The sequence below is a fragment of the Anas acuta genome, chromosome 25 (assembly GCF_963932015.1).
Source record: "Anas acuta chromosome 25, bAnaAcu1.1, whole genome shotgun sequence".
Classification (NCBI taxonomy): Eukaryota; Metazoa; Chordata; class Aves; order Anseriformes; family Anatidae; genus Anas; species Anas acuta.
Window position 1 is genome coordinate 282,525 of NC_089003.1, and position 13,498 is coordinate 296,022.

At 43.6% G+C, this 13,498-nt stretch overlaps 1 long non-coding RNA gene across 2 annotated transcripts in view; it reads right to left on the bottom strand.

The window, feature by feature from the left end:
* Positions 1-2,111: 2,111 nt before the first annotated feature.
* Positions 2,112-13,498, bottom strand: part of LOC137844641 (uncharacterized) — a 34,424-nt gene continuing 23,037 nt past the window's right edge. For both annotated transcript variants that reach the window (XR_011089977.1, XR_011089976.1), the window contains exons 5-6: positions 5,576-9,922; positions 2,112-5,328 (exon numbers count right to left, since the gene is read on the bottom strand). This is a non-coding gene — a long non-coding RNA (uncharacterized lncRNA). The remainder of the gene's footprint in view (positions 5,329-5,575; positions 9,923-13,498) is intronic.

Consider the following 13,498-nt stretch of genomic DNA (forward strand, 5'->3'; position numbering starts at 1 on the left):
GTTCAGAAACATGGAACAAAGGAACATAAGACAGGATGAACTCCATGAAGGTCAAGGAGTCTGATGTATTTAAAACATGCAGGAGCCTACTGCCTGTGAGCCAGTCTGTACAGTACACAAGCAGCAGTTCAGCACCCTCAGACATACTGTGTGGTACAAGATCTTTTTGTGCTGGGGGTTTCCAAGCAGTAACTGTCCTTCCTGCCCCTCCTCTCTCCAACACTAACTTCCCCCACCTGAACTTGAAGGGCTTCACAGCAAACAGATTGCAATCCACAGTCTACTGGATCCAGTGGCACAAGCAGTTGAGCAGGGCTAGCCGCCAGGACCATTTGCTGGGCTATTGCTTCTACTGGTGTCAAACAAACACAAAGTGCAGATCAGCTGTTGGGTGAAACGCATTTACTGGCCCATGTTTTCAGGTCTACAGTATTCCTAAAGCGTCTGTGTGAAATCTTGGATGCTTGTGCTGAGAGTATACAAGTTACTGATTGAGAACACAGCATGTAAACAGCCTGAATGTTTTTGGCTTATGGATATTTTTTTGGAATTTAATGCACCACCAGTACCTTCACCTATATGTAAAAAAAAAAAAAAAAAAAGGCAGCGACAGGGAATTTAATCATTAGAAACAATATGTAAACTGATGTGCTTGATTAAATTTAACAATGTGTGTAAAGCCATAAAGGCTAGTGCTGAGTTAGAAGAGACAGGCAGGTGCTTCTTGTTAAAATTCTTCTCTTGAATTACATGGCAGGTTAGGGTGAGTTTCCTGTCATTTGAAGGATCACCCTGCTTGCAACATCCATCCATCTATGCATAGATTTTATAATAGTCAATTTTAAAACAGTACTTAACATCTCCGTATTTCTTAAATATTTCAACTACTGACATTTTTCTTTTCTTTGTCAGCTTATCCCAATTTTCAAAATATTTTCCTGAAAAAGATCTGATTCTTATTTATAAAACTCTGAATAATTGTTGTGTTCTAAGTTCTCACTCCAAGAAGTCAAGCATCAGAATTTAGCACTGACATAGCTTCAGCATATTTTTCCAAAACCCAAGGAAGTAAACTTCCAGTCTCCAGCATTTCACAGCAGCATGTTTGCCCAGCCCTGGTCCCTTCACCTCCATGAGAGGAGGAATGACAGTTAAAAGAGAAAGTGCGTTAGTGTAAACAGGGAAACAAACACTGTGGTGTTGCAGCTCCTCAGACATAAGGTTTTTGCAAGCAAAGGAAGGTCAGTAGTGATTTTATGGCAATCCTTGGTTAAAGTATGTTACCACCTCTGATAAGGCCTCCTGTTTTTCTCTTCCAGTTTTCATGAAACCTCTTTCTCCTTAATCCTGAATAACTCATAACCTACAAGGGTTTTCAAAGAAACATGAAAGTTTGTACACGGCAGCAAACATGCCACAGGTACAGAGTCTCTTGTACAGACCACAGAACTGGCATCTAAATAAATGTTTACATAAAAATCACACACCTTAATCTTTATGATACTTTATGGCTCTGTCTACAGGCTGTCCAGGTGATCCAAAGCTAGGGTCACTGATGTGCATCCTGCTCTCACGAACAGCCTATTGCACTTCTAGGGGGAAGCATAAGCCTGGCCATGGCACCTGAGCACAGACCCAGACACTTGTCTGTCCAGATGGACTGGGCATGGCTGGACCAAGAACACTGCTGCCCTCTGCCCCATTAGCAGGTGAGGAGTGCACTGATGAGTCCCCCAGGGTGGAAATAATTGTGGGGACTTTCAGAGGAACCTCAAGGAAATTAGTACTTGTTTTTGATGGCAATCAAAAAGATTCTGATCTCAGTCTTACAATTTTGTTCTCGTTACCAAATAAGCTTATCCTCTGCAATGACTCAGTTCAGTACAAATGAAAAAAGGACGAAGATTGTTCCTACAGGGATGCACAGAGCACTTTACCTTACACCTGTGTTTATTCTGCTTTACCCCTTCGGTCTGAATTTGGCTACATTTTGAACAACTGGCATCCGGGGAACACAGTAGTCCTAGCCCATCTGCACGGTGTTGTCCATGCACTGAGCAAAGCCCCCATCATTGTATATCTGTGGAGATGGTATTTTTTAACTCAAACCATTGAGTTATCCTCAGATTTTTCACTCCTGTTTTCTCACTTGCTCTGCTTTTCTTGACAAATCTAATGCTGAGCTTATGTCTGAGATGCTGATGTTGGGACACCAGCCACCTAATTTCCTGTCTCTCTCCCAAGCTCCCCATCATCATCATTCCATAAAGGATGTGAAATCTGGAGTGAGATTCCAGGGCTCATAGGCTCCATTCCTGCTAATGCAGCTCTATTCATTGCCAATCCCATGTCCTTTCTTGGAGTGCTTTTGGCAGTCTTTTCCTACATCTGTGCTCAACCATCATTCAGACACATTCCACTAAACCTAAGGTTACACAAAAGCATGAAACAATGTGAAATGTACAGAGCAGAAATGGAAACACACTGTGTTTTGTTTTGTTTTGTTTGTTTTGTTTTGTTTGTATTTGAACCCACCAATGCCAGCACCTTCCTCTATGTTACGTATCTTTAAACATCACAGAGAGGTAAAGTAGGTGAGCTAAGAAATCTTAATGTAGTAGTTGGGGTTTTTGTACTTGAACTGTTTTTGGTTTTGTTTTTGTTTTTTCTTTTCAAAATATTTCCCAAAATCAAGCTTGTTCTTTCTCCTTCCCCACCCAAGTTTTAGAAGAAAAGGGTCTGAGATTCCTCAAAGACAAAAATAAATGTAGTCTGTCTTTGTTCTCAGCGTGAATTCAAACTCTAAGGCTGAGTGCTCTTAAAAGATGTATCCCAAGATTTGGTTTGCATTTGGTTTACAGCTTTTGCTTGAAAGGAATTAATGTATTTCTGAAGACCCAAGAAGCCAGTGGTTGGGGTACTATCCTGGCTACTTGAGAGATTTGAGTTGTACTTTGGGCTTTACCATGATCTCTAAATTTATTCCCAGTTCTTACAGCCATTGTAAAATACTCAGAGATCTCCATGGAACTCAGCTATATAAGGGTCAATATCTATTATAGTCTAAGTTGCAAAGAGGACCTCCGAGATCTGCCCAGTGTCTATCTTGACTGCCAGCAGCAGGCCAGAATCACAATGAACTTTGGCAAACCTGTAGGGTCCTCCAGTTTGTCTGACAGCAGAGTTCATAAAAAAGTCTGAAAAGATGCTGTGTGAACAGGCAGCATTTCAGTTATGCTGGCTGGAGCATGGAGAATGGCTGCACAACAAACCAGGACACTAAGAGCCTTGAATGTCATCCACCTTAGAGGGCTGCACACTCCCAAAATATAAATCTTTATTAACTAATTAATTAATTAATTAACATTAATTGTTACCTTTAAGCAATCCCAAAATCCATTTTTCTCAAATCTTCCTCTCTCAGATTTCAAGAAGAAAAGGCCAATTACACAGGGCTCTTCTTTTTCCTCCAGGTCAAAGTGGGGATATGCCAGCCATGCCTGGCAAGGTCAGTGATACCTGAACAACAAACCCAGACTTCAGCAAAATCCCAGAGAAGAACAAGACCGATTCAGTAAGTGGAATTTCTAGAAAGTTTCTATGAAAAGAGCAGTTTATTCATACTTCTACCACACAAATTTGGGCAGGAGCATTTCTTGCTTTGCTGCCTTCAGCCCTTGCTCTGAGCAGAGCTGCATTGCTGGTGCTGAGCAGTACAGAGGTGGCAAGTACAGGTCTGTCACATTCTTCAGGGCTCCAGTTCTCCACTGAAGCATCTGTCCACCTCCAAGAGCAGCTTTGCATGAAAAGAGGGAGAATCTAATTAGAGATCTCTGCTTAGCCAGAACTCTTTGTTCATTTGTTTCGTTTTGTTTTGCCTTTTATCTCCCTATTTGGTGTTGAAAAATAGAGAAACACAGAATAACCAAAGGGAGTTACCCCTTTTCCTCCTTATTTCTCTCTCTCTCTTTTTTTTTTTTTTTTCCTTCCCTTTGCTGCAATGTCAGATGCAGGTGGGAGAATAAGCGGATGTCAAAATTCTCTCAAGAAATTTGTGGACACCAGTTCTCTGTTCTCTCCCTTCATACTTCTGTAAGTCTCTACCACTCTGGGACACTTCTCACACTGGCTGCTCACTTCACCATCAAGCCCTTCATCACCCATTGAGAGCAAAAGGGCCTCAGGTATACCATAAGAGCCCCAAAGGGAGGGGTGGATCTGGGCCAAGTTCTCCCAAACCCGCTCCAAAGGCTCGTGCTTCCTCCCAGGCCGGTGGTGCTCTCAGGAAGCGTAATTCAATCCAATAATGCTTTGGGTATAAATCAGGATCCTTTCCCCGTCAGAGAGCCCGCGTGTGCAGGGATTGACAGAAGTGGGGGGGTTGACAGCACCGGGGCAACCCTTTTGCCGGGGTGTGTGTGTGTGTGCTCCAGGGGGAGCCGGGGTCCCACCCGCAAGGACAAAACTGCCGAGAAACAACCGGCCTCAGAAGCGAGCCCTTCCCATCACGAATCGGACCCCCTTTTCCCCCCCGCCGCGGTTCAATTTGCTGCGTGCCAGAGGGGAAATTTATCGCTGCCTGAACAAGAGCACCATTTTTTGGCTAAAACCTCTGGCTAAGCGACATTCTCAGATTCAAGTCCCTTCCGGAGAGGCCGCCGCAGCGTTTTGCAGTAAATCTGCCCGGTATTTCGGTTTCCAAAGGATGGCAAGCGGCTCCCCCGCCGCCACCCCCCTCCGCTCTGCTGTCCGCGGCCGCGTTCGGAGAAGAGGAAAGGCAAAGCCGGGGGAGCTTTGGCCGTGGAAGGAGCCGGAGGAGGGGAAGTGTGCGGAGGTGCCGCATATGACCGATTAATAAAGGAAATAATGCTCGTGTCCGAGCCCCATGGGTGCAGTCCCCGGCCCGTGCTTCGTCCGACGACCGAGCCAGGGCTGGCGGGCGGGGGGCAGCGGCGGCCCCGGCAAAACGACCTGAAAAAGCCTCGGAGAAGCGGTTGAGGGCAGCAGCCGGCCAGGAATGAACGGGAAAGGTTTGGGTGCAGGCGCAGTGTGTAATCTCTGCCGGGTGGTGGGCTGGGGTTCTCCGGACTGGGCCGCCTGGTTTTCTTTCTGGCTTTTCCTCCAGCAGCACGGACGGCAGACGGCGATAAACGACACGGAGCTCGAGGTCTTCCCCAGCCCGTCGTTTTTCTCCCGGTAGTTTTCCTCTCCGGAGACGATAAAAGTCATCGCCGTAAATACAAGCGTTTGCCTTGGATCTGTCGGCGCGCTGGGTGGAGGTCACTCAGCACACGGGAGACGTGTGTCTTCTCCCACCTCCGAAACAGCCTGGTGAACGTTTAGAAGCAAAGAAATCACACGATTTCATTTTCTTTTCCAATGAAATACAGGAATAAAGGCAAACAAAAACAAACAAGTTTCAGCAAAATCCCTGATTCATTATAAAAGAGAAACTCGCAAATTGAGCCAGTTTAAATTTAATTTCTGAAAATAGCAACTGTGTAATGCGTAACCCCCGCCCCAGAAAAACACAATTTAAAGCCCCACCTGCCATCCTGCCATTTTGTTCACATACCCTTCAAATCTGTATCCCAAAATTGTCTGTAGGCTGAAGTGGAAAGCAGCAGTGTGGCTTCGGCACATTGTTGGTTGCTTCTTGTGCACGGTTGCAAATCCTCTAATAATAATAATAATAATAAAAAAAAAACTCAATTTCTGTTTTTGTTTGTTTGTTTGTTTTTAACATGCACACATAACAAATAATAAGGAGGCATTTCAAAGGAAGCTCGGAGACGTGTCCTTCTCACAGTAGTAATGATTTCACAAAACGCTCCTATATTTCAGCCTTGAAAATATTTCCATAAAAATAATCGTACTCACTCTGTAGAAAATGTGGCACTAATTCCCACATAATCATCAATGTTTTCCTTCCAGAACCAGTAATCAACCTCTTCTTAGATACAGAGTTTTTAGGCTACAGATAATTACTTGTCTCTATTTGCAGTTACACTTCCTATAGTGTGAATTAAATTATCCATACTGATTCCATGTGTGGAAGGCTTTCCTTTGCCTGCCGTCTGACTGAAGAAGAGTAAAGGTAAAGGGGTACATGCAGTTAAAAAACAATAGGAAGGTATAACTCATGGTAGGGAAGGTCCTGCAGCCCCAAGTTTCACAAGGAAAAACAAGGATGGTAAGTGAAATGTGAAGCAGATCTGAAATTATGCTGTAATATCTCATGTTGCCACTTTGCTTCATCCTCAATTCTCATTTTGGAGAAAGTTGGCATTGTATCTGTGGAAAACAAAATAAAACGAAGAAGGTCATTTCTTCCCCATGTAAAACCAAAGTTTATTTTGTAATTTTCCTTGTGCATGTATTTGGCTCGCAAAGACACGTGCAATCATTCATATCTTGGCTGCAAGAAACTATATTCTATGCACAACACAAGGAATCAAAGCTGCTTGTGCCCCTAACACAGCATCTCTCCAAGCAACAGCTCCCTCATTCTGTCTATTTGCAGATGAATCTGAATAGCTTCTAGAAAGCACAATTGCAGCAGCATTGTGTTACCTTTTTTTTTTTTTTTTTTTTTTTTTTACCACTTATTTTCTAGACTTTTCCAACCCTTCAAGAAGAATTAGAAGTCATTCTTTCAGTACATCAAAACATCGCTTAAGGTAAGCTAGTTCAATTTGTATTGTTGCTTTATTTTTTACAGTTTACTTCTGTAACTCAAGCTGTTTGTGTTATTTTACTTTCTTAATGTATTTGGTGATGCTCCTGTCTTGTTGCATAGTGACCTCATGCACTACTACTAATTAATAAATGCAGGAAATAAAAGCAAAGCACCAACCCAAATAACTGGAGGTATTTAATACCCGTGTTGCTTCAGGAAAGTGAATAGCAATGCTGGGTGCACACAGAGCATGGAGGACCCTTCTCAGTTGTGGACTGATGAGGACTCACAGCCAATACATCTGATCATATCCATCATTACTGTTAATCGCCTTCCAAGGAAAGGGAGGTCAGACTGTCACTGTGGACTCCCCTTCTTCCTTTGCTAAGAGCATTGGGTTGGAAAAGAACCTTGATGGTGTAGGTGGAGCTGTGCTGAGAGTCAGCATGGCCATGTCCGACCTGCCTGTGCTGTCACAGAAAATCTGTGGCTGGTCATGCCCAGACAGAACGAGGCTTTCAGACATCTACCTAACTCGCAGTCATCTCCCACCAGGATGAGTGATCCTCCGGGCCGGCAGAGGCAGGGCTGCTCTGTAGGGTGTGGAGCTCTCCACGGTGCTGCAGGCCCTGGGTTCAAGCACTGCCCTGGACAGCGGCTGAGCTGCGCAGCTTTGTTGCAAAGGCTGCTTGGTATGCCAAGACTGTAAATTCCTGTTGACACCGGGGTGGAGTATTGCTTCGTGTTTGCCTAACAGTGAGGTGGGGTTTCTGAGCTGCATCTAGGCACAGGTGTTCCTGCAGGACCACTAATAAATGCTAATAACTTCTGATCGCTGCTCAGTGGTTCCATGTCAAGTTTTGAGACTGTATTGTCTGAGCATTTTCTGGGTGATAAAGTAAAAAGTACATTTATTATATATATTCTGTCACAATGCATATGGAATTGGACTTCATTTGCTTATAATTTTCTGTATGATATCACTCTTTAAAAGAACAAGATCCATCTGTTGGGCAGAGAAAAGCTGCTCAAATTCAATTCATTTTTGTCACCATTTCAGGGGTGTAACCTTTGACAGAACATAGTACGAGTCTTTGAACAAAACAGTTGTGCAACTAGCATTAAATAGCCTAATTGAATCTTTCACTAACCACACCCACTTGCTTTGGGCAAAGGCTTTCTCTGTGCAAATATAATCATGACCATTTGCCATGAAATTTATTACCTTTCGAATCATGTGAGTTCCGTACTACATGCAGACTTAAAAGAGTAAATGCCATTGGTTCATCTTCAGCATAACCACTTGTTTCACTAAGGTGCCTCATAAATTCATTCTGACTTTCATTAGTTTGCCTTTGCTTCTGTGTTACACTTCTTTCTGCCTTTCCAATGCATTTCAGTTTGATTGCCCCTTTAAGCTCTGCCCCTATGAGATGGAGATATGATATTTATTCTTGTGTGTGTTAAATACCAGCTATTTCTGTTGTTATGAGGCAAAAGTAACAGTAAGATTAATTTCATTTACTATTACTTTCTGGTTTAGGTGTCAGCATTAAGTAAATTGATTTTCAAAAGATGCTGAGCACCTGCCATTTGGGGGAAGCACCCAAAATCTTTTCCAAATTTTGCCATATTCTTTCTTCTTGTTCCCCAAATATCTATCAACACCAGTGATCCAAACAGGGATGTCCAAAACACAGAAACAGAAGGGGAAGTGTGGACAGGCCAGGGCTGGTCTGTAGCCTGCTCATCAGCTGCTCCTGGTCTGCATGATCAGAGGCACTCTGCAAAGAAAAGGCACTCTGGAAGGTAAGCAGAAGGTGAGAACTGTGAGAATGAGAATCTGCCTAAGATCTTAGTTCCCGTCTCAGCTTTCTACATGGTCTCAGACAATTTTACCTTGTTATCACCATGACATGTATCCTCCTACTGCCAGAGATCTCACATTGCCTTTAGACTCCAAATCCATGCTTTCTGTTCCTTGTAAATAAAAAGTCTTTGAAAACATGTAATATAAATCTTCTTAGTTGTGATCTAAACCATTATCACATGTCCTGTCCGCCATGAAAGTGACAAACATGACACACACTAGTCTTGCAGCCACTTTCATATATTATTTAGACAATGGTCTGAAATTTCTCTTTCTACTTTACTTCTTTAGACTAGTAAGTCTTCAAATATCTTTAAGGACTCATTAAATTTATAGAGAGGAGGAGAAATTGATGTGTAACATAGGCATTCACTGCTCAGTGTTTGCAAAGTGTTTGAATGGAAAAAAAAAAGTTATAAAGCTATTGGAATTTATTTTTTCCTACTTTGTTATCAGTTTGAAAGTCCATGGTAGGGTTTGGCTTCATGCAGCTACTGGAGTGCAATAATTTTTGTTAACAATGATGGTAGAATGAGATGTGTGTGGATTGTATTGTTACAATATAAGTGGATTATATTGTTATGATTCTTTATTTTTGAAAGAAACATTAAAAATATATATGAAATTGAAGTTTAAATTAAAAAGCTGATCTGGAAAAAGGATTTATTGCATTGCATAAAACACTCATCAGCTTGCTTGATCTGCCTTTTTCTTCTTATAGCTTTCTGGGTGATGGCTAAGAGGGGACTTTGCCCAGACTCTGCACCTCACAGAAAGGAAGTCACTCCTGATGGTTATCAACTGTTTTGAAGACTTTAAGGAGTTAACTCCAGACCTTGTTCTGGCTCCACTTCTCATGAGTAGATTTTATGGGCTCCTTTTAACTCACAGCACAGACTTGACACTGTGGCCTTTTGCAATAATACTCTCACTCATATTGTTTCTTCTGGAAACTTCTCCTGCTCAGCTTGTGCCAAAAAGCTCCACATTCCAGTTCTCCCAGACTTGAGTGGCTTGTGTTGATTTTTTTCCCCTCATCTCTTATTTCTTTATGTAGTCAACAGTTAGCAAGAGACAAGATGGACAAAGGACTTTTTAAACAGGCTTTTTTCATTTTTTTTTCCAGATGTTTCAGATATTCTTTATCTGAGCACCCATTCTTTTCATGACCACACACCCTCACCAGGATGAAGTGGCCCAGTGGGATGCCCACGTGTGTTCCAATGCTCATACATTAGGTTTTCCACACCTTCCCCCAGGAAGCAGTTGGAAAGTCACTGAAGTGTTTAGCAGCTCTCCTCAAATGAGTGCTTTTTTTACTCAGAAGCATCTTGAAATCCTTTCCCCTTCTCATCTTCCCCTTCTGCCAGGTCCTAGACACATTCAAGTGCAAAATTATAATCATTCTCAAAACCAGTTTCACTGAAACATATGTAACACCTGTGGCACTCATAATAAAGCACTTTTCAAATATCAGCTTGGATCTTCACCGTTGTCTTAGGGAAGAGGAGATATGAACTTTTTTTTTTTTTTAATTCATAGATTCTGCATAATTTTCCAATTTTGTGATCCTTATTTTGCAGATGAGGAAACAAGCAGAGAAGAGACGGAGTTACTTGATCTATTTCACACAATGTTATAGAATATACCTTGGAATAAACATTGCCAGTGTGTTACTCACAAGCCTGTCTCCACAGGGCAGAACAAGAATGTATTTGCTAGTGTGAGGGTGTATTGCATAAATAAAATTGTGTCTGTGAAATCAAATATTCGGTGGAGGTTGAGAGAAAGTCTATAAAAATCTGCTTGTTTCACCAAAGATACATCTGCATCTTCTGTCTGAGTCTTTAAGAAGACAGAAAATCAAAGAAGATTAATTAAACAGAAGCCTAATGAAAATAAACAGTGAATTATGCTCATGATTGGATCATTCAGCATAAAGTTTTGACTGACTTAAAAGAAAACACGCTTTATTGTTAACTCTGCTTTTTTCCTTTTAATTAGACCCAGTTTGTAATATTGAATACCACTGTGTAAAGAAACATGGGCTACCGAAACCCACAGTCCCTGTAAGATCCCCCATCTGTGTTTCCATTTTACAGCCTTCCTCCATCACAGTAATTTGACCTTTTCCTTGAAAGGAGAAGTGAAAGAGGAAAAATCCTCTGAAGTATCTCATTTTAACTGGTGTTTTTCATTTCAGTTCTAGCCAGGGATTGCCCCCTCCTGGATGACAGGAGGAAGTCGAATCCCACAACCTTGGAATCCTTCCCTTTAGGCTGTAACCCATACACCCGCCAGACCTAAGGGACAATTAGCTTCTTCCAGGGCAAGCTGTCCTGTAAAGTAAGATTAATGCCACCAAAACTGTGGGTAACCACACCATCCACTGGGGACTAAGCTGCCAAAGATAGAAGGATAGCCAGGACGGAGGATGATAGAGATCTGTCCCAGCCTGGAAGGCAAAAGGAAGAGTTCGGGGAATATTTTTACACTGTTTCTGGGGATGGACAGGTTGTTTCTCACATAATGTGTGATTCAACTGTGGAACTCATTGCTACAGGAGGCTGCAGAAGCCAAATGTGTAAACAAGAGTCAAAAAGGGGGACACATCTACCTTTGGCTTTCAACCACAACAGTACAGGCAGAGACACCAGGTCAGAAAGCTTCTTACCCTGTTGATTGTCAGAGGCTGGGACAAAGCTGAAAAGCTGCACTCCATGCATACTTCTTTTTCCCTACTTATCTACTCCCAAGCTCTGCTGGAAGCAGGATGTGAGGCTCAACAACTCTCTCAGCCAACACGTGACAAATCTTGTTCTACCTAGCAGCATCAATGCTGCTGGGTTGCACAGGGTTTGTAAGACCTGTTTCTAGGTAATGGCCAGCCGCTTTCCCACTAATGACAGGTAATATTGTGACCTTGGCTCATCCCCTTCACCCACCTGTGGGATGACAGACAGACATATGGACATGGCCATGGCCTACCACAAAGCACATGGTGCTTCCCAGCACTTTGTTGTCCACTTGTCCTCAGCGTTTTTCTAACTGGAATATATAGCACTGTGAAAATCCATCCCAGTGGCATGCCACCATGCCCTGGCTGTCAGTTTAGTTTGTGTAGATGCTTTTGTCTCTGTGGTTGTGTTCCCAGGTCTTTCTCTGTCCCCATTTTCAGCATCTACTGCCACTCCTCTTGCATCACGTGAGCCAGGAAGTTTCCAAGGTGCTTGGAGACTTTCACCAGGCGGTGAGACAGAAATGCAAAGCATACATCCTTTGTGTATTTAAGACTCATAAAAAAGAAGCCTACACCTATTTCATCTGCCCTCTGGAGTCCCAGAGTTGGCCTAATATGAAATGGGGATTGGGGGAGGGGGGGGATTGTTTGTTTGTTTTTTGTAATGTTGCTATTTAGATAAGCAGGAGAGAAAGCTCATTTCTCTGCCTAATGGCAGAAGAATAACACTTATGAAGTTGAATGAACACCATTAAAGGGAAAGATTAGAAGTCACTTTAAAGTGGCTCTAGGGGAAGTTTTCAACCCAATTGATTTGCAACCATGACACTGTATAAAGATAGAGCTAATGTGAGTGCAGTGAAGTCATAAAGATAGGCAGACTTGGTTTTAAATTAACAGGAATATTGTTTATACTCAGGACATCAGATAAAGGAAACCTTTTACAGAATCTCTGCTACTTCCTAATCATCCCCCTCCCTTCCAACAATATTAGAGTAGTTAATTAAAAAGTCAATATAAAACTTCAGAAGGCTTGATCGCCCACTCTCCCCCCCCCCCCCCCCCCCCCTTTTTTTTTCTTTACTGTTGTAATGGGTTTACACGGCAAGGTTTTGGTAGCAGGGGGCCATAGGGGTGGTTTCTGTGAGAAGGATCTAGAAGCTGCCCCCTGTTTGGTAAGGGCCCCACTGCTGACCAGAGCCAAGCCAATAAGCGATGTTGTTTTGTGCCTCTGTGAGAGCATATTTAAGACAGGGAAAAAAAATGCTGCGACACACAGCAGCTGGGAGAGTGAGAGGAATGAGGAACAGCCTTGCAGGCACCAAGGTCAGTGAGGAAGGAGGGGGAGAGGTGCTCCAGGCACTGGAGCAGAAGTCCCCTGCGGCCTGTGGTGAGGACCATGGTGAAGCAGGATGTCCCCCTGCAGCCCATGGAGTACCATGGTGGAGCAGGGTTCCACGCTGCAGCCCGTGGAGGAGACCACGGTGGAGCAGGTGGCCCTGCACCAATGGAGGCTGCCGCCTGTGGAAGACCCCTGCCGGAGCAGATTCCAGGCCCGACCTGCAGCCCGTGAAGAGGAGCCCACGCAGGAGCAGGTGACCTGGCAGGAGCTGCTGCCCGTAGGGGAGCCAGGTGGGAGCAGTTTTCTCCTGAGGGATGGACCCCGTGGTACGGACACATATCTGGAGCAGTTCTGGAAGAGCTGCTGCCTGTGGGAAGCCCACGCCGGATCAGTTCGTCAAGGACTGCATCCCGTGGGTGGGACCCCACAGCACAGGGGACGAGAGTGACCGAGAAGCAGCGGCAGAGAAGAAGCGCTGTAGACTGACCATAACCCCCATTCCCCCATTCCCCTGCGCCGCTCGGGGGGAGGAGGTGGAAGAAGGTGGATGGGGGGGGAAGGTGCTTTTGGTTTCTTTCCTTTGTTTCTCATTTCTCTAGCTTGTTAGTAATAAGCAATAAATCTTACTATCTCCTTATGCCGAGTCTGTTTTGTTACAATAATTACTGTATGATTTTCTCATCCTTATCTCAACCTTTGAGCTCTTTTCACATATTTTCTCCCCATTCCTCTTTGAGGAGGGGGAGTGAGAGAGCAGCTGTGGTGGAGCTCAGCTGCCCACTCGAGCGGAACCACGACAACTGTGTGCTTCATTTTTATTAAGGTTGGTTGGCTTCTGTCAGGATAAATACATAACATCATTGTTTT